At 39.3% G+C, this 19,935-nt stretch overlaps 1 protein-coding gene across 28 annotated transcripts in view; it reads right to left on the bottom strand.

The window, feature by feature from the left end:
• The window catches only part of PTPRD (protein tyrosine phosphatase receptor type D), a 1,257,748-nt gene that overhangs the window by 923,811 nt on the left and 314,002 nt on the right, over positions 1-19,935 (bottom strand). For 27 of the 28 annotated variants that reach the window (XM_054809724.1, XM_054809742.1, XM_054809753.1 and 24 more), the window contains exon 3: positions 774-881. The gene's annotated coding sequence lies outside the window, so the exon portion shown is untranslated. The remainder of the gene's footprint in view (positions 1-773; positions 882-19,935) is intronic. The other variant, XM_054809722.1, reaches the window with a different exon arrangement.

Here is a 19,935-nt window from a genome sequence, read left to right on the forward strand (position 1 = left end):
ACCAGGGAAAATAAAATATTCTAAGTTGAACTGAGATATCAGAGTTCATGAATAATAAAAAAAGCTAAGACTACAAGGATGAGAGGTGTGCTTTAATACAGCTGGTGCCTTTAACTTAACTTTCCATTAAGACGTTCTCTGCAGATTTTTTTTTTTAATGTGTGTGTACAATTCCTGTACTTCATGGCTTTAGTACTGCCGTCATCTTAGCTCCTAACATGTGAAGGATAATTTGTAGGACTCACTCGGAGACCATCTTTGGACAACAAAGGCTTCTAACTCTGTCCTTCATCCACAATTGTCTCTCATGTTTTCTTCCATGAGAAATGCAATAGGAAAGAAGGTCCATTTAATTAGCACCCAAATAATGTTCCTTACTTTTTTTTTCCCACCAGTTTGTCTTCTGTATCAAACAGATCACTATTTATCTAGATTTTCTTGCTCATTGAATATATGCATATATGTTCATGTTCCATATTTATGTTTTATAATAATTTGTCATTACTTCAAATGAGTGCTTTCAATTGTCTAGAAAGGAAGAGGAATCAAAATGTGTTCTTATTAAATTTGCAAAATAACATTACGAAGAGATGAAGTTACATACTGATTTCAAGATGTGTTTAAATGAGAAGTTGAATTCCACAACATGGGAAACCAAAGTGCTCTACAGTGTCTTACAAACTGCTTTTTTAATTTATGTTTGTTGTTAGAAATCAGCAGGCTTTGTAAATTTAGTCTAAAATGAACTTTTGAATGCATAAGACTTAACTTACTTGGAGTTGAGGCTGATCAGCTCTTCCACAGCTGGTGCCAACATTTTGTCAGTCAAATTCTTAACTAGGTTGTAAAAGGCCAGGAAAGCAGTTGTTTTTTACTCCCACCTGGAACAAAATATTGTGTCAGTTACTTTTTTTCGTCAGTCTTCCAAGTACAATTAGCTATTCATTACACTACCTTTGCGTGTCACATTAAGGGTTCATCAGAACACTCATACAAATGATGGAAGCACAAATTATTACACTGTCTGAATTTCTCCTTAAGTGTGTGATACAAAATGTGTATAAATAATACTTTATTCTGCTATAAAAATTTCTTATAATATTTACTGTTATATTCATTCGTAACTGTTAAATTTAAGTAAATATTTTTTCATACAAGATACGCATTTCTAAATATTGGCACTGAAGAAAGTAAAATCAGAACATCTAGCAGTAGGACACAGAAGTGTTTCAGGGTTGGCATGGCATCGCCTGAGGGTGGCAAATCTAGTGGGAACATTTACACTGCTCCCAGGAGCACAGAGGGCTCAGGAGCATGTCTGAAATGCTTGTACAACAACGCACGCAGTATAAGAAACCAAAAGGATGAACTGGAAGCATTGGTTAGTACACAAAACTATGATATCATTCGTATTAGCATGACTTGGTGGAATGAGTCCCACAACTGGACTGCTGGGATGGAGGGTTACAGGCTTTTCAGGAAGGATAGGCAGGGCAGCTGAGGTGGAGATGTCGTGCTATATATAAGGGAGACGTTTGATTGTACAGCCCTTATAGTTAGTGATGATGTGGTGGAGACCCTCTGGATCAGGATTAGGGGGATGGAAAACAAAGGAGATGTTGTAGTGGGTGTCTACTACCAATTGCCCTGGCAGGATGTAAACACTGATGAATTATTCTATAGGTAATTAGGACAAATTTCTGGGTCAGTAACCCTTGTCCTTATGGGAGATTTCAACTTCCCAGACATCAACTGGGAATATCATACTGCTGCGATGAGCAGGTCTTGGAAATTCTTGAAGTTCGTAGGAGATAACTTCTTGTCACAAGTACTCAGTGAGCCCTCTGGGAAAGATAATCCTCCTAGACTTGCTACTTGTGAATAAAGAAGGACTCATGGGAGATGTTATGGTAGGTGGCTGTCTTGGCCACAGTGATCGTGAAGTGATTGAGTAAAATTGTCAGCGTAATGAGAAGAAAGGACAGCAGAGTTGCTACCCTGAACTTAGGAGAGCAAACTGTAAGCTATTCAGGTAGCTATTTGTCAGAGTACCCAGGGAATTTGCTTTTGAGGGCTAAGGAGTCCACAAGTGCTCGTCAGTCTTTAAGAACCACCTTTTAGAAGCACAGGAGCAGGCAATTCCACTGTGTCATAAGTCAAGCAAGCAGGACAGAAGACCAGCTTGGCTGAACAGCGAGCTCCTCATGGAGCACAGGAGGAAAAGAAATTGTATGATCTTTGGAAGCAAGGTCAGGCTATGCAGGAAGATTACAGAGCGGTGGTTCATCTATGCAGGCAGAAGACACAAAAGGCCAAAGATCAGTTAGAGTTGAAACTGGATGGTGTTGTATCAGACAACAAGAAGGGCTTTTTTATGTACATAAATAGCAAGAGGAGGTTTAAAGAAAACATTAAACCAATACTTGTTGAATATGGTCACCTGACTAATAGGGATGAAGAACAAGCAGAGCCTCAGTCTTTAATAACACTGACAGACCTTGGACTGCCCAGTCCCCTGAGCTGGAGGACCACAAGTGTGGGAACAGTGACTTTCCATATGCAGACACTGAGTTTGTAAGGGACCAGCTGTATCAGCTGCATGTTCACAAGTCCATGGCGCCTGATGGGGTTCATCCCAGAGTACTGAAGGAGCTTGCAGTTATGGCAGGAGGTCTTGGGAGTCTGAAGATGTCCCTGCTCAGTGGAAGCTAGCCAATGTTATTCCGATTTCCAAGAAGGGTGTGAGGGAAGACCCAGAGAACTACAGACCTATTAGTCTAACCTCAGTTCCTGGAAGAATTATGGAAAAGATCATACTGGGCACTACCGAAAGGCATTTAAAGAATAACGCTATCATCAGGAACAGTCCACATGGGTTCACAAAAGGAAAGTCCTGATTAGCTAGTTTGATATCATTATATGATAAGGTCACCTGCCTAGTGGATAAAGGGAAGGTGGTGGATGTAGTTTTTCTCAATTCTAGTCAGGCTTTTGACATTGTCCCTCACAGTAACTTTCTGGACAAGTTGTCCAACTGTGGGATGAGCAGGTTCATGATGCACCAGGTGAAGAACTGGCTGAAGCTCAGGGCTCAAAGGGCTGTAGTGAATGGGGCTACATTTGGCTGGCAACTGGTCACCAGTGGTGTTCCTCAGGGCTCAATTCTAGGGCCAATTCTGTTCAATATATTCATTAATGGTCTGGATGCAGGAGTTAAACGCACCATTAGCAAGTTTGCTGATGATACCAAACTGGGAGGTGCTACTGACTCTCTGAGGGACCTTGCAGAAGGATCTCGATAGATTGGAGCATTGGGCAATGATAAATGGGATGAAATTTAACAAGACCAGATGCTGGATTCTGCACCTGGGATGGAGTAATGCCAGGCACAAGTCTAAATTGGGAGAGGAGTGGCTGGAGAGCAGCCCAGGAGAAAGGGATCTGGGGGTGCTGGTTGACAGGAGGCTCAACATGAGCCAGCAGTGTGCCCTGGCAGCCGAGAGGGCAAACCCCATCCTGGGGGGGCATCAAACACAGCATCACCAGCCGGTCAAAAGAGGGTTTTATCCTGCTGTATTCAGCATTGGTGGGGCCTCACCTGGAGTACTGTGTGCAGTGCTGGGCCCCACCACTTAAGAAGGATGTGAAAGTCCTTGAATGTGTCTGGAGGAGGGCAACAAAGCTGGTGAGAGGGTTGGAAGGCATGTCCTGTGAGAAGGGGTAAGGACTTTTGCCTAGTTTGGAGAAAAGGAGGCTGAAGGGTGACCTCATGGCTCTCTGCAGCTTCCTGAGAACTGGGGAAGCGGAGAGGGAGGTGCTGAGCTCTTCTCCCTGGGGTGCAGTGATAGGTTGCGTGGGAATGGTTCAAATGCTGTGCCAGAGGAGGTTCAGACTGGACATTAGGAAGCATTTCTTTACCGAGAGGGTGTTCAAAAACTGGAACAGGCTTCCTAGCGAGGTGGTCGATGCCCCAAGCCTGTCAGTGTTTAAGAGGTATTTGGACAATGCGCTTTACAACTTGTGTTAACTTTTAGTTAGCCCTGAATTGGTCAGGCAGTTGGGTCAGATGATCATTGTAGGTTCCTTCCAACTGAAATATTCTATTCTATTCTGTTCTGTTCTGTTCTGTTCTGTTCTATTCCAACACAGATTTACCAAGTGAAAACTGTACTTGACCAAGCTGGTTGTTTTCTGATATAACAATACATTTGGTGGATGAAGTGAGAGCTGTGAAAACCATTTATGTTCTCAAGCATCCCAATAAAAGTTAATAACATTAATCATGAAATATAAAACTCTGTTTTTCTTAAATATCTGTTCCAATTATATAAACTGAGATTCATAGCTTCCATACCACTTTATATCAGAAAGGACAGAGACATATTTGAAGATATGCATATATGGAAAACCCTATTGTGAAAAAATTGCCATTCATTATATCTGTAACATTAAAATATTCAGTAATTTTATTATTTCTGCCTGACCACGATACATCTATTGTTCAAACTAAAAGAACACCAAACAAACATGAAGAGAAATCATCATCATATTATCACTCTCAGCTGTATTACAACACAATGAATGGATTTCTACTGAGGGCATAATTTTTCATGAACTCACTGCCTTAAAACAACTTTACAGTGAGCTTGTATGCTATGCTAGCACTGTGGACAGGACAGCAATATTCACAAAATTACAGCTGGCTTGTAAAAGTTTCAGATCCTTAACCATCAACACTCCTTGCTGTACAGAGTATACAACTTAGGAATCAATGATTGGTTACAATAAGACCAGACAAGAAGAATGATTAATAGTATATAGTTAGTTCCTTAACGCTGTGTACAAACATTGGTTGGAAAGGCACTACCATCTGTCAAATTTGTGACCTTTCATTTACAGTGTAATCATCTAGGAGAACTAAACTATGTGATGCACTGATGTTGTTTTATGTATTAATACTATTTTCTTGAACATGAATGGCACGTCTTTATTTCTTCAGAAAAATAATGGTGATCTAAACACTAAAAACTTTCAATACACTTCTGTCCTTTAGCTGGTCAAAGAACTCATTCATTATAAAGAACTAAAATAATCCTATAAAATTAATATGATGTAATTTCCTAACAGCTCAAAGTTCCTTCTGCTGTGTTTTAATTCTAACATAAAGAATGAAATTCCTCATCTTAGACAGAGGAAGTTAATATAATTCCATGGAATGCAAAGTCTACATTATTCCATGAACACTCTGCAGTTGCAGCCTGACACAATTAGTAAATTTGCTCTCTCATAAGCCTTTTCCTACTCTTTCCTTCAGTACAAGCTTTAGTGGAAGTTATTCATACACATAAACCTCCTTAAGGACAGATAATTTAATTCAAGAAGCCTAAAGATTTGACCATGGAGAGATATCTAGAACAGAAATGAACTAGAACTTTTTTCCAACTGTTGTCATGTTTTTGAGTTTCAAAACATTTTTTTCAACAAGGAGCATTCCAAAAGTGTCTCAAGACTGTCTCAGAAACCCAACAATCTTTCCAAAAGAAAAGAACAGGCAAATCTAAGTATGTCTTCCTGATACATTTAGACTGGAAAGACAAATAGGTGGAAAGTGGAAGAGAGAATGAAATCTCCCTGAAGTGCTTCAACCACACACTGTCTTTGCTGTATGTGCCCTCACAAGTTGCATTTTGCAACTAACCGATATTTTCTTATGGGAAATTATTCTAATGGTAAATTTCCACACAGCTCTAGCCTGCAATTCCCCAAGGCAGAGGAGCACAGGAGACATGTGACAATTAACTAAATACTGAATCATCATCAGAGGCTAAGGGGTAGAAATCTCTTCTCTTTAGTTACTCCTAACTTGAAATTGGAAAACAAACTTCTGCAGCAGCACCATCATAAGATTTTACTTCCACACTTATATGGCTGTAGGTGTACATTTTCCCTTTCAGTAAGGCAAGTAATCCCTTTCTCTCAGAATCTCTTTTTATTCTTAAATTCTAATATTTTCTTTCAATGTACTTCATCTTTTCCTATGCCCTTTCTTGACTTCTCTCATTTTCTTGTTTCTCAGAACTCAGTTTCCCTTTCCCTTAGCCCCCAATTCTACACATTTCAGTCTCAGCAAGCCTATGAACACTTTCACCACTTTCTTGCCAATCAGCCCAGCAATTTGTTTTTCTCTATTCTGATAGGGATGCAGTTGGCCCAAAGTTATTTTTGCCTGTATTTTGCACTTGTTATCAATTGGGCACAGAAGGAAACATCACTTTGGCTTCTGAATGAAAGCAGCAGATAAGCATGAAGCTTTGGGCTGTCTGCTACTTCTGTTAGCCACTACAGGAGCACTGTGCATTATTGTCTCTCTCTTCTATTATGTATGCTGAAATTCAATGCCAGGAGGGCTAAAACATTTACATTTTCTCAGAAAATGGGCCGAGAAAGTCAGATGCCAATATATAGTTGGCAATATTAGAAAAAGGTTAAGCTTCAGCATTGACATTTACATATACGCTTCTGGCCACAATGAATTTCAATGTATTAAATTCAGAGTTACTATGCTGATGCACAAAGACACAAGCTAGACACTAAACGAAGGCTTGTGAGGAGAAGTAATATCTCTTATTAGATTTGTTGATAGAACTGGAAAAAAATGACAAGATGCTGGCACAAAAGTCCTTGTTCAGGTCAAAAGAATATAGGCAAGAAGAATTCAGGTATGCTAGATGTCACATGGGACACTGATATTATAGCTTGTTTGAAAATTACTTATTAAAATCGCAAGAGATAATCTGAAATCCTGCCTCAGCCATCACAGAAACAATACATCAGTGATCATGCCTAAGGAATTTTTACATGATATTCATGATTTCTGAAGATGGGAAAATACTTCCCATGTTCTTCTTAGTAGTATAAATTAAATTAAATTAATAGTAAAATTATTTGTAAAAATTACATGATATTCTTTCAGCTTCTGTAAATATTGGCAATAACAGAGTTCAGTAAGTCTTTGCTGATTTCTTTGGAAGAAAAGGTGGCTATATGTGATGTTGATGACTTCCCTTTAAAAAAAATAAATTCCCTTTTCTGTTTCGCTTCATTTACACATGTGGGATATGACCCTACTTTATACAGATTGCCTGTTTTAACAATTTATCCACATTTACAATTAGAAAAGCTTATGTAACTGTAAATGCGGAGAATGAGATTATAAGTCTCCTGCTGCCCCAAAAGATGGAAGAACTGTAGCCTACTGCCTATTTTACTGACCTCTCAAAACAAATTTTCCAAGTTTTCTTGATCCAACAAGAAGGTTCTCATCAAGTTCAATAGTTTTTAGATAAGATCACAAGTATTCAACCCACAAGAGATGCCATGCTTGAGATTTGGAGAAACTTGACAAAAAGATGAGATTTCAGCCAGTAAATCTCTCACACATCCTCAGAGATGGCAAGATGTTAATAAATATATTGATCCTGTCTTCAGAACTTGAAGTGACTGAGATTCCCACATTCTGTTTTATGCCAGAAAAAAACTGTTTTCTTATGTAAAAATAAAAGCAAAGGCATCTTCTGAAGTACTTTGTGGAATTGTAAAAGCTGATTTCCGAGCACAGCTTCCTACTTTTCTGCCCATTCTCGAATTTTAAGTTTATTTACTGTTTGAAATCATAATCAACTATGATTTTATAGAGATGTTGATCATGTTTTTCAACACTTTTTCATAAGAATGCAAAAATAGTCATAATTATAAACATTTCTCTCCCTGATTTATTTTATATTGCATATTTTATAATGCATAATCCATTTAATTCCTTTCCACCTTTAGAGAGTAACTTTACTTTGGGTATAATCCATCTAATTCTAATTTGTGTTCAGTGTGATTGTTTTACTTTGTTGGGTTTTTTTGGGTTTGTTGTGGGGTTTTTTTGAGTAGATGGAAGATGAATTAAAAATTGTAATGGAAATCTGGTAAATCCTTTGCAATGAAGAAATTCTTCATTCCATAAGCCAGTATTTTTTTCTGTATGGAGAACTGTATTGGATTGGGGGGAGGAAGGGAGCTGCAGGCATAGTTTCTGTGAGAACAGAGTCTTCTACCACATGAGACAGAGCCAGTTTCAGTCAGCTCCAGAATGGACCCACTGCTGAGCCCATCAGCCAAGATGATGGTGCTTCTGGGATAACATATTTTAAAAAGGGCAAAATATACTGTGAAGCAGCTGTGAGAGGAGTGAGAAAAATGTGAGAGAAACAGCCCTACAGACACCAAGGTCAGTGGAGAAGGAGGAGGAGGAGGTGTTCCAGTTACAGCCCATGAAGAAGAACATGGTAAAGCAGGTTGTCCCCCTGCAGCCCATGGAGGACCACATTGGAGCAGAAATCCACACTGGAGGCCATGGAGGACCCCACATCACAGCAGGAAGATGTGCCCTAGAGGAAGCTGCAGAGTGGAGAGCCCACACAGAAGCCTGTGGAGAGGAACCCCCGTGGGAGCAGATTTTCTGGCAGGACCTGCAGCCCATGGGGAACTCACGCTGTAGCAGTGTGTTCCTGAAGGGTTGCACTCCATGGAAAGAACGCACATTGGAGAAGTTCTGGAAGGACTGTAGCCATGGAAAGGACCCACACTGGAGCAGTTCATGACTGTGTGTCATGGGAAGGGTTCCATGCTGGAGCAGGGGAAAAGTATGGGAAGGAAGGAGAGGCATAGATGAAGTGTTATGAACTGACCATAAGCCCCATTTGCCATCCCCTCGCACCGCTCGGGATGGAAAGTGGTAGAAGAGTCAGAAGTGAATTTAAGACTGGGAAGAAGGTGTGAGTGGTAGGAAAGTGGTTTTAGTTTTCTCTTTGTTTCTCACTGTCCTACTTTATTTTTATTTGGCAATAAATTAAACTAATTTTCTCCAAGTTGAGTCTGTTTTGCCTGTTGATGGTAATTGGTGAGTGATCTACCTGGCTTTATCTCAACCCATAACTTTTCAATGTTATTTTTTCCCCTATTGTTTCTGGGAATATTATTTGGGGAGGGTGAGTGACAGAGTGGCTTGGTGGGCATCTGGAAGTCAGCAAAGGTTAACTCACCACAGAAACATCTCATTTTTAGGAAAAGAAAATATGACGGTTACCTTGTTCCCTAAGAAAAAGATGTAAATAGGGAACATTAGGAAAAGTGAAGTGCTTAGATTTCCTTGAAGTTCATCATGTTCTTATTTAACTAGAGCTATAAACTAATTTATTTAACCTCATTTTACAGTGTTCTTTAAGAAGGTACAGATTTTCCACATTGTTTCTTGTTATCCTAAATGGATAATCAATAGTCAAGGCTTTGCTGAGTTATTTCTTTTACCTAATTTTAACCAGGTTCTTTTCCAGTCTGGTATAGTTCTGTCCCCATAAACAGTGTAGAGACATTAACAGATGACAAGATTTTCCATCTTATTTTCTCCCCCTGTCCTGTTAAGTAGGGAGAGTGAGAGGGTGGCTGGGTGTGGATCTGGACAGTCTCCAAGGTTAACCACGACAGCTGCCAGCCTTTTGATCTGAGTGCTGCAAGGGTTGATAACTTCCCTTTTCTACAGCCCATAGTTTGTAGAAACAAACACTTGTATACATTTCTCCCTGAGTAGGTCATGGCATCAAGGGAGTACCACATGTGTTCCTCTACTCCAGGTTTTTAATAGTGGTAAGATTTTATTATCTGAAATATACCCAGATAACCCAAACAAAGCTGAGATCGGTTTTGACACTTCTTGTCAAGAAGTGATTTATCCTGACCATAAAATTTAGAAGCGGAAAAATAATTTTTACATTATGACATTTCAGAAGCTCCATCTACTCATTTTGCTGTAGAGACAATTAAGAAGTTGGCAAAAATCTCCCACACTCCCTATCATACTGAGCAGGGAAAATTTCCTGCTTGAATAAAAATCTGGTGATCAGCATGACCTTGAACATGTCAGCAGACAAACTGTAAATGTCTTTGTATCTATCTTTTCTTCCAGTCTATAGTTGCAGCTAGCCTCTGATTCTTCAGACGAAGAGTAGAAAAAATATATCTAACCAATCGCTCATCAAGACAGTGTGCTTCTTCACTTTGCTGATGACTGGCTAAAGCTCTGAAGCATGAAATTTGATTTTGTTACTAGTTTAATGTATAGATGCAAGTACAAAGAACATTAAAATGTCAATGCATTAAATTTTGTTTTCCCCAGTAGTCTTGAAAGATGATGATGAAAATGGGAAATCAGAGATTAAAAGATTTCAAGGTTCAAATGAACCAAAGCAGTCCTATATCCATTAAAACCATGCACAGAGGTTATAAATTTTTCTGGAGTGAAGTATACTTCTGAAATAGTTGAGTTATCAAATGATTGCAAGTCGCACCACTCTGACAATATTTAAATATCTCACAACAAGAACATTTATTTATAATTCTAATATTATACTTGTCTAAAAGTTGGCTCTCAATAACTGGATTTATGTCACTATTTTTTCTTCAAAGTTAAACAGCTGTCCTCTCCTTTCTATTATAGTTGTGTGCATATACATATATATTCATGTAGAATTCATCCCTCAATCTTTTCTCTTATTAAGCTAGACAACTTAATCTTCAGAGGTCTTGCATTTTAAGGCTGGCTTGATTCTATTTCCAGAATGAAAGCTCTGTCTTCCATCGCTGGCAAACAGTTCCATCCTTAAACCTCATGGCTAAATGAATAATCATCATTCATGTATGCTGCAGTTGGGTACAGAGTAATTTCTTAAAGAAATTGTCCTAATTTTTAATATGGAGACATGTAAAATTTAATGCATATGGCAGGAAAATCACTGCACCAACTTGAAACTGCTTGGGCAGCTATTAAAATAAAACACAATTTTACTTCATTTTGGTGCTACAGACCCTTATTATTACAATCATAATGGTGACCAAATTGGTTACAATTACATCCAAGGGTAAGAAAATGAAAATCCAACAATTTCTCTAGCAATCCTAACCTGTAACCCTAGGGCCAGTTTCAGATTTTATAAACAACAAAGTCTGTGAAGTATACAGTAGGTAAGATAGCTACAGAGATCACAGATCCTTTCAAATGATGGGGGGGGGGGGGGGGAGGAGGGGGAAGGGAAAAAAAAAAAAAAGAAAAAGAAATATAACTTTGTATAGAGTTTCAACATACTGCCAAATCCCTACTTAGGTCATACTTATGTACTAATGCGAGAGCGCTTTTTTTTAAGATGATGTTCATTACATAAAAGAAAAATACATGCAAGTGCATTACAGAGGTAGAAAATAAGAAATAATAATGGACCTGGAGGAACTGTCTGAACAAATTGTCTTCTGATATGTTGGTATGCAGTAACATGGCATGAGGCAAGGATAGCTGGCAAGGAATTCTCAGACAAAACTGACTGTCACTGTAAATGTTTTTCTATCACAGAGCCATAGAATCATAAATAATTTAGATTCGAAGGGAACCTGGGAGTGATCCTTCTAGTCCAGTTCTCCACTCAAAGCAGAGACATCTTAGATTGGATTGCATGTTGTTTCTCTGGTCAAGTTTTGAATGGAGACAATTCAAACAAGGAACTGCAGGGATTCCAGTTCACAGAACCCGATTGCCAGAAAAGCCTTGGGTTTAGTAAGGTTTCATAGATCTTACTAGAAGCCATTACCCCGTAAACCTTAGCAACCACAGCCTAACAAAGGAGACTGAGGTACTACCAAACTTCAATTTCATTTTAAATTTTGAAAGCAGATTTTTCCTCTGTTTAAAGATAGGGGTTTTCTACCCCTAAAGATAGGGGTTTTCTTTGACTTGAAAATGGAATGATCCGCCAGCCCTCCAAATTTCCTATGCAATCCAGGTGGATTATTGGAAAGAGGATCACAATGTTTTCTACTTTTTTCTGCTACCACATACAACACATACAGATATATTATTTTTTCTTCTATGTCCACATATACGTGTAGCAAAGGATATATGAGTAAGTGATTCTTTTAAGGGATATGTATATTCCAAGCAGGAAGAAATATAAATTAAGGAGTAATGAGATAAAAAAACCCAGGTTATATATTACCACATGGGAATACTGTTATTTAAAAGTTTTGACTTAAGAAGGCAGCCAGACATTGACAGAGAAGGATGCAGTAGTTGTAAGCCAAATAAGATGATAAAATAATCATCTCAGTAAATATCCCTGCTGACTCCTTGTGACATCTTTTTTCTACTTAACAATGATTCCGTTTAGTCTCAAAAAGCAGTCAGTTGATGCTCATATCCAAATACTTTAACAGATAAAGTTATTTCAAATTTGATTAGATAAGTTTAAGCTGGATGCTTTAGATATTTTTGATATTTTATGACCTGAGTGAAGATATAGCACATCAAATATACAAAAATTTCAGAAATTCAAGTTATGATGGTGATTTAAAGCATCAGGCCTTGACCTGATGGAACTCACAGAGCTGCAGCGCCAACATGTTTGGCAATCATCACTTGGCCTCTAGACATTTGTTAAAGCAAGATAAAATCAGCCTGGGTCAAGGCAAGTCCAGCCAGGTCCTGAAACACTGTACTGTCAGGTTGATGTAAAGCTTTCTGTCAACCAACAGCGGCAAAAAAGATATTTACTAGGCTTTGGGATCTGAAGAAAAAATGCTTTAGGCTTTAGAAGTTATAAACTCTTAATTTATTCATTTTGGTTTATTTGGCTTCAAACAAATAATGTGTTTGGATTTTCTGGGCTTTCATATGGGTCATGCTTAAAATTTTGTGTGAAATTCAGCTACTGTGCTTCTGAAAACATATGCTCAAATGTCCTGGGTTCAGCTAGGACAGAGTTAATTTTCACCAGAATCTAGGATGGGACACAGCCAAGTCAGGTGATCCAAACTAGCCAAAGGGGCATTCCATACCATGTAACGTCATGCTCAGCATAAAAGGTGGGCTAGTCAGGGAGAGGCAGTGCAGCTCCAGGATGTGTGGCTCTGGGATGGTCCGTCTTCGGGACGGGTCTGAGCACGTGGTCTGAGTTGTACAGTCCTTGGGTGAGAAACTGCATTGCGTATCACCAGTTGTGTATATTCTGTTATCAGTACTGCTGTTGTTGTTTCCCTCCCCCTTTGCTGTCCCAGTAACCTGCCCTTATCCCAATCCACGGGGTTTGCCTCTGTCCTCCCATTCTCCTCCCCATCCCACTGGGAGCGGGAGGGGGGAGGTGAGCCTGGTGCTCAGCTGCTGGCTGGGGCTGAACCACGACATGAGATAATCCTAATGACTAATCTTTGTGAATGTCAGGGTAAGGCTCCAAGTTTAGTTTAACAAGGCCAAGTGCAAGGTCCTGCACATGGGTTGGGATAATCCCGAGCACAACTACAGGCTGGGCAGAGAATGGATTGAGAGCAGCGCTGAGGAGAAGGACTTGGGCATGGTGGTGGATGAGAAGCTCAGCATGAACCAGCAATGTGCACTTGTAGCCCAGAAAGCCAACCATGTTCTGGACTGCATCAAAAGAAGCATGACCAGCAGGTGGAGGGAGGTGACTCTACCCCTCTACTCTGTTATTATGAGTCCCCACCTGGAGTGCTCCATCTTTCCCTGTCCTTATCTCGACACACGAGCCTTTTGTTACATTTTCTCTCCCCTGTTCATTTGAGGAGGGGGAGTGATAGAGTGCTTCTGGTGGGCACCTGGTGTCCAGTCAGGGTCAACCCACCACAGCCATGAAGATGATCAGAGGGCTGGAGCACCTCTCCTATGAAGAGAGGCTGGGAGAGTTGGGCTTGTTCAGCCTGGAGAAGAGAAGGCTCCAGGGAGATCTAATTGCGGCCTTCCAGTATCCGAAGGGGGCCTACAGGAAATCTGGAGAGGGACTGTTTATCAGGGAGTGTAGTGACAGGACAAGGGGTAATGGCCTTAAGATGAAGGATGGTAGATTTAGATTAGATATTAGGAAAAAATTCTTCACTATGTGCAACCTGGTCTAGTGGAGGGTGTCCCTGCCCATGGCGGGGGGGGGGGTGGCACTAGATGATCTTTGAGGTCCCTTCCAACCCAAATCAGTCGATCCCAGGCTTACTGTGCAAGGGTAATAGTCATTAAAAACTGTCCTCATACATCTGAATACATTGTTCATCATCCACTCATTATTCATCCTAGCCAATGCAATATGGTCTGCTTACCATTCTCTTCAGTTCACAAAGTGTGGTCCTGAAATATGCTAGTGAAATCTGGACAGATGTATCAGGTGTGCTCTAACTTCCCATTTGTTTAGACAAATATCATGATAGGCTTGTTCAGAAGAAAAGGAAGGTAAGTTATCAGGAAAGGATGTAATTATGATACATTCTGATTTGATTTCAGAAATCATAAACAGTCCCTGGTTAAAGAATGGCTGTGGTATTAAAACAATTCTTCAAATCCCCACATAACGAGTGGCATAAATCAGTTGTCAAACACCATATAGGTGGATCTCATTTTTAAGCTTCCTACATTACCGATAGGGGTTTTTTACAGCTCCAGCAACAATACATAAAGCCAAAAAAAAAGATCTGCATTTTAAAAATTTAAGGCTGTCTTCCTTACCTTTCCTTCGGAAGTAGACCCATTTTAACAATAGTTAAGGCTGGAAAAATTCTTATTTATCCAATAACCTTAGGCATACTGGTCTCTGGCTGATTTCTAGCATTCTTTGGTATCAGATATCCTACTGATATCTGCTTAAGCAGGAAGTTTGGTCTAGATGACTTCCAGAGGTCCCTTCCAACATTAAGCCTTCATATGGTTATATGCTGAATCCTGATTATGCAGCAACAAGATATATAAATTATATTTATAATATAATATTGGATGTCATAACTTCCATTCATTTGCCTTGTTTTCTTCTGTCCTAAAGGAAGAGCTAGCTTTCAACCTTATGGTTCTCCTAATACAGGAGATGTAATGGACTGTTTTCATAATATTCTTGGTGGCTTCTGTTGGGAATAAGCTGATAAAAAGTAACTGAAGCCATTTATGTAGCAAGGCCAGAACTTGCTATGATGCAGACTGAATAGTCAGTACACCAGATGAATAGCCTCAAACACCAGATGCTTTGTACTGGTTTTTAGGTAATGGTCTCTGTTCAGGAGCATACAAGAAAAAGTCTTGAGATATTTTCTTGGTTTGATTTGGAAGATGGGAGCTTAGCTTCTTACAAGATACGGAGTCCAGATAATCCGGTTTGTTGTTTGTTTGAGACTGACATTATTAATAAAGGTTTACGAAGCCAAGAAATGATCTAAAGAAAAATGAAAGATTTTTTTTAATTTTTTTTTTTTTTTTTTTAATAACAGAGGAGGGAACAAAAGGGAGATAAAAGCCTGTTGCCAGCCATTATACATTTTAGTCAACAGATAATATAGTATTAGATTTTAGAGGCTTGCAGGCACTCGTCTATTAGCATTCTGTACTAAATCTAGTTGTGTATCAAATGTAATTCTTCAGGAGTATTTTCAATGCATAATCCAATTACCAGTGTTATCATGGCTACGTTATCACAGATATTCGCGTTTGAACTTGCAGCAAAAAGAATGTAAGAAGTGAAATAACTCCACTAAATGAAGAAACCAGAACTGAAACAGTTTAACGATATGCAGTATTTCTCCTCATTCATTTTGCCTATAGCGATTTAATTAATAAAAAAGCTGAATGTTGAATCAATGAATTCAGGCACTTCTCACTTATAATAATATATTCTCAGTAATCTAGGTAGCAGGTATATAAATTTATAATATTTTTATTCCATTTCCTTAATGTAGAAGATGTGTGTAAATCCACTAAGAAGTTGTAATGTATTTGAAGGTCATGCTTATGTATTGCAGATGCTTTCTACTTACATAATCATCAACAAAGAAGTAAGTGTAGTGTTATGACTAAACTCAGATTTTCAACAAAGAAGCCTGTACTATGTTGCAGCAAATCAGATCTTAGAAAGCACACTTGCCCTTGGCTTTCCCACAATGTATAAATCCTATGTCTTGTACAATGCAAGACTCAGCCTTCTGTGTTGAACATTATGTTCTTAAACTGTTTCACTTCTGAACACATTAAATTACAAGTAATAAAGAGATCAAACCTGATTTTTTTTCCTAAAGCAATTCAAATGCAATTCTACTTGTTAAGTACAGTTCAAATCTGCTTCACTACATAAAACTCAGGAATCAAATATTCCTCAGGGTCTTAGTCTCAAAGCACTTTATACTCAACAAATAAAGGATTTGCTCAAATTTTCATCATAAATCAGGATTCCCATGCAATTCCTTTCTCACTGTTATAAAACTATTGTCAGATCCCTACAACGTACCTACAGTGTTCTGCCATTGAAATGAAAGCAGAGTTAGCCAGGACTTTTTAAACCTAATAATATTATTTGTATTTTCAGAATCTCACTTACACCTTTCAGAATTATGGCATGCAAAATGATTAAGGGAGAGCAGGGAGGGGAGAGAGGGAACAAACCCAAACCAAATCCCCAGTCAACACATTTTTCAGTACTTTCTTATCTATAACTTCAGTTCTATTCACCTCAGCAATGAAGCTATCTACATACATTTTTTTTCCAGCCTTGTTTACTGTTTTTTAATCGTCTGTCACCAAACAATGGCTTTACTTTTCCATTTCTGTCCTGCCAAAATGCACATATTTGTGATTTCTATCTAAAGCCAATATTTTTTTTTCTCAAGAAAGTGTCTGCACTTCTCAACAGGGTCATAGGGGAAAACTGTCAAGAACCCTTCATTTCAACTGTCATAGGAAAATAGTGCAATTATTCTAATCAATAGTCTCTACTAGCTTTTTGTAATTATTATTATTATTATTATTTCTAAGACACAGTTGTTTTTGAGATACCACTACATGGGCAATAACCTGCTGGTTTTTTTCTTTTCCTCTGAGATTTCATGATGAGTGTTGTGGTTTAACCCATCAGGCAGCTAAAACAACCACATAGCCATTCACTTGCTCCTCCCCACCAGTGGGATGGGGGAGACAACTGGAAAAACAAAAGGCAAAACTTGTGGGTTGAGAGAAAGATGGTTCAATATGACAGAAAAGGATGGTGATGATGATGATGATGATGATAATACTAGAATACACAGAACAAGCGATGCACAGCACAAGTGCTCACCACCCGCATACCACCAACGCCCAGCTAGTTCCTCAGCTGCGGTCTGAACCCCTAGCCAGCTTCCCCCAAGTTATATGCTGAGCATGATGTCATATGGTGTGAAATATCCATGTGGCTAATTTGGATCACCTGGCCTGGCTGTGTCCCCTCCCAGCTTCTTGTGCACCCCCAGCCTCCTTGCTGGTGTATGAGTATGAGAAGCATGAGAAGTTCTTGACTTATTGCAAACATTGCCTAGCAACAACCAAACTATCAGTGTGTAATCAACATTATTCTCATCCTAATCATTGGATTAGCACAGCATTATACCAGCTACTAGGAAGAAAATTTACTCTATCCCAGCCAAAAAAAGGACAGTCAGCTAGGTCAAGTTGAAACTGTAGTCCATTATACATGATTTCTATCAGGTCTGGTATAAGGCCACAGGCTCTGTACTGACCTTGCAGTGCAGTGTCTCAGGACATTCTTCTACCTGCCTGAGCCTGTACCCATTTTAGCTTACCTTAACCAGTGGCTAGTGCCCAAGTGACCATTGTCAGAAAACTCTATTTCCAAGACCTGATCAAGTGTACAAAAGTAACTGGTTGGTCCAAGCACAGTGCAGTGTTGACTGTGAGCTAGTATTGCTACAAAGCACTGTGGAGAGCCACACAGGCATACCAGAGAGCTAGTTCAGGTGCCTCACATGATTTAAATTTGTCTTAGTTGTTCTTTGACCAGCTTCACTAACATGATGTCGATTTACAGATGATTTACTTCTTTTCAGTTCCAAGTTATCTCCAGCTCCGACAGTATAATACTGTTTCAGTCCCATCCCTATGCTTATTTTGTTCCAAAATACATGCCTCTAAAAAGGATCAGGGAGAGGATCTTTTATAGTACAAGTCTTTATTTAAGGCTGATATGATTGTTTCATTTAATGTGATGCTTCCTTGAGACGTATTTGGGACAGCACTCCCAAATTCTCAGTAAAATAAGTCACTAAAAGCCTCAGAAAAAAAAAGCCCCCTTTTCCTCTACCCCTCAACATGCAATCCCTTCTCAAACAAAATTTCAAAGGTGGGTTAAAATACAGGAACTGAATCAGAATGTAATTACAGAAACTTATGTGGTAACAGGAACAGCATAGCAATTTCCAAAGGACTATAGTAACGCGTGGCAAAACACATCAGCAATAATAGTCCATGTTTAAGAAGTAATTCAACAACAGAATGAAAAAATGAAAATAATTACCCAATTCTTGGAGCAGACTGATGTCAAGCAAAAAGACAAAACATGCTCCCTGTTGTTCCCCCAACTACCAATAGTAACAAAAGAGCTACTGAACTTTAGCTGTTTCAGCTCGAAACCTACTGTTGTCTACTGAAATTAGGCCAAAGATTGAAAATCATGCCTGGTCACTGTTTTCACCAGCTTGAAGGAATCAATCAAGTTGTTCTTGTGAATTCTACTTACCCGTAAGAAATTGCAATTGCACCTCCTTTCTAACAGCATTGTTAAATTCCCAGTATGCGGAGAAGTTCATTGCATGTTTTGTATGTAAATAGTTTTGATAAATGTTAGCCTAGACTTTGAATGTAGATGTCAGGCAGGAGCAAGGTCTGGCTGCTCATTGTGCGGAAGGAACCAGGAGCCAAGGGTGAACGCAAGGCAGGCAGCGTAATGTCCTTCCTTTGATGAGGACCCAGGGCATTGAGACAGTAACTCAGGGTCAGGATCAAGCCCAGAGACAGTGGCCAGGGACAGCCTCGGTGCAGCGGCAGCCTGATAAATCTACTGGGGCAAGGTAGGTCTGAGACCTGGCCAGAAAGCTACATCCATGGGTCCAGGTTGGGTCAGGATTGAAGAGGTATGAGCCTGGGCACAGACACGGCTGCTGAGCAGCTGCAACATGGCTCAGGCAGGGGCAGCAGGGACAGCCTCTGCTAAGAAGCAGCCCTGCAAGGAATGAGGGCAGCCCAAGCTTCTGGCTTCTCATCAGTGATGGAGGTAACCTTTGACTAAATGCCTTCACTTATCCCACTGAGCGCCTTAACTCAGCCCACTGAACACCTTAACATAGCCCGCTGAACTTGTAGGAAGGGGGCTGTGGTCAGGATCGTGACAGAATGGGCATGAAGAAAATGCCACATGTCAGTCATTTTTGGTAAAAGCTGTACTTCTTTGGATTTCTCCTAGCTTAGGGGAAATCTCAAGTGAATGTTATCTTAACTAGTTACAGTTCAAGATTATTGTAAGGACTGAATTTATTTATGGGATTGTGACTATTGAAGTATATGTACAAAAAACTAAGGAATGTAATTTGTGCCATTGAGTTATTAATACTTACTCCTGCTATTTTAAACCAATAGCTCCCTCTGTCATTTTGAGGAATATTGTGTAGTTATTCCACGCTTATTCATTCAGCCATATCCTATTTCTGCAAAAACTCATTGACATGTTCAGTTTCCCAGTGTAGAAAATGATGTCCATGATTTTCATCTACAAAAGTTAAGATTTTTGGCAAGGTCATCAAAATACTAAGAACTTGCAGCTGATTTTGAACAGTAGATTTCATTTTTACTGTGTTGCTTATGTTATAGGTTTGTATTTCATACTGAGATTCTGTAAAAAGACCTGTATCATGTGCTTCTATATGAGACAGCATGAAGAGGTTACTTAGCATTACCTGAGATTTTTTCCTCAAAAAACTTATTTGAATATACTCTTGTAAAATTTTATGCCTTTTTGAAATCTTACCTAAACAAATAAGAACTGTAAC

Source organism: Grus americana, chromosome Z (genome assembly GCF_028858705.1).
Source record: "Grus americana isolate bGruAme1 chromosome Z, bGruAme1.mat, whole genome shotgun sequence".
Taxonomy (NCBI): domain Eukaryota; kingdom Metazoa; phylum Chordata; class Aves; order Gruiformes; family Gruidae; genus Grus; species Grus americana.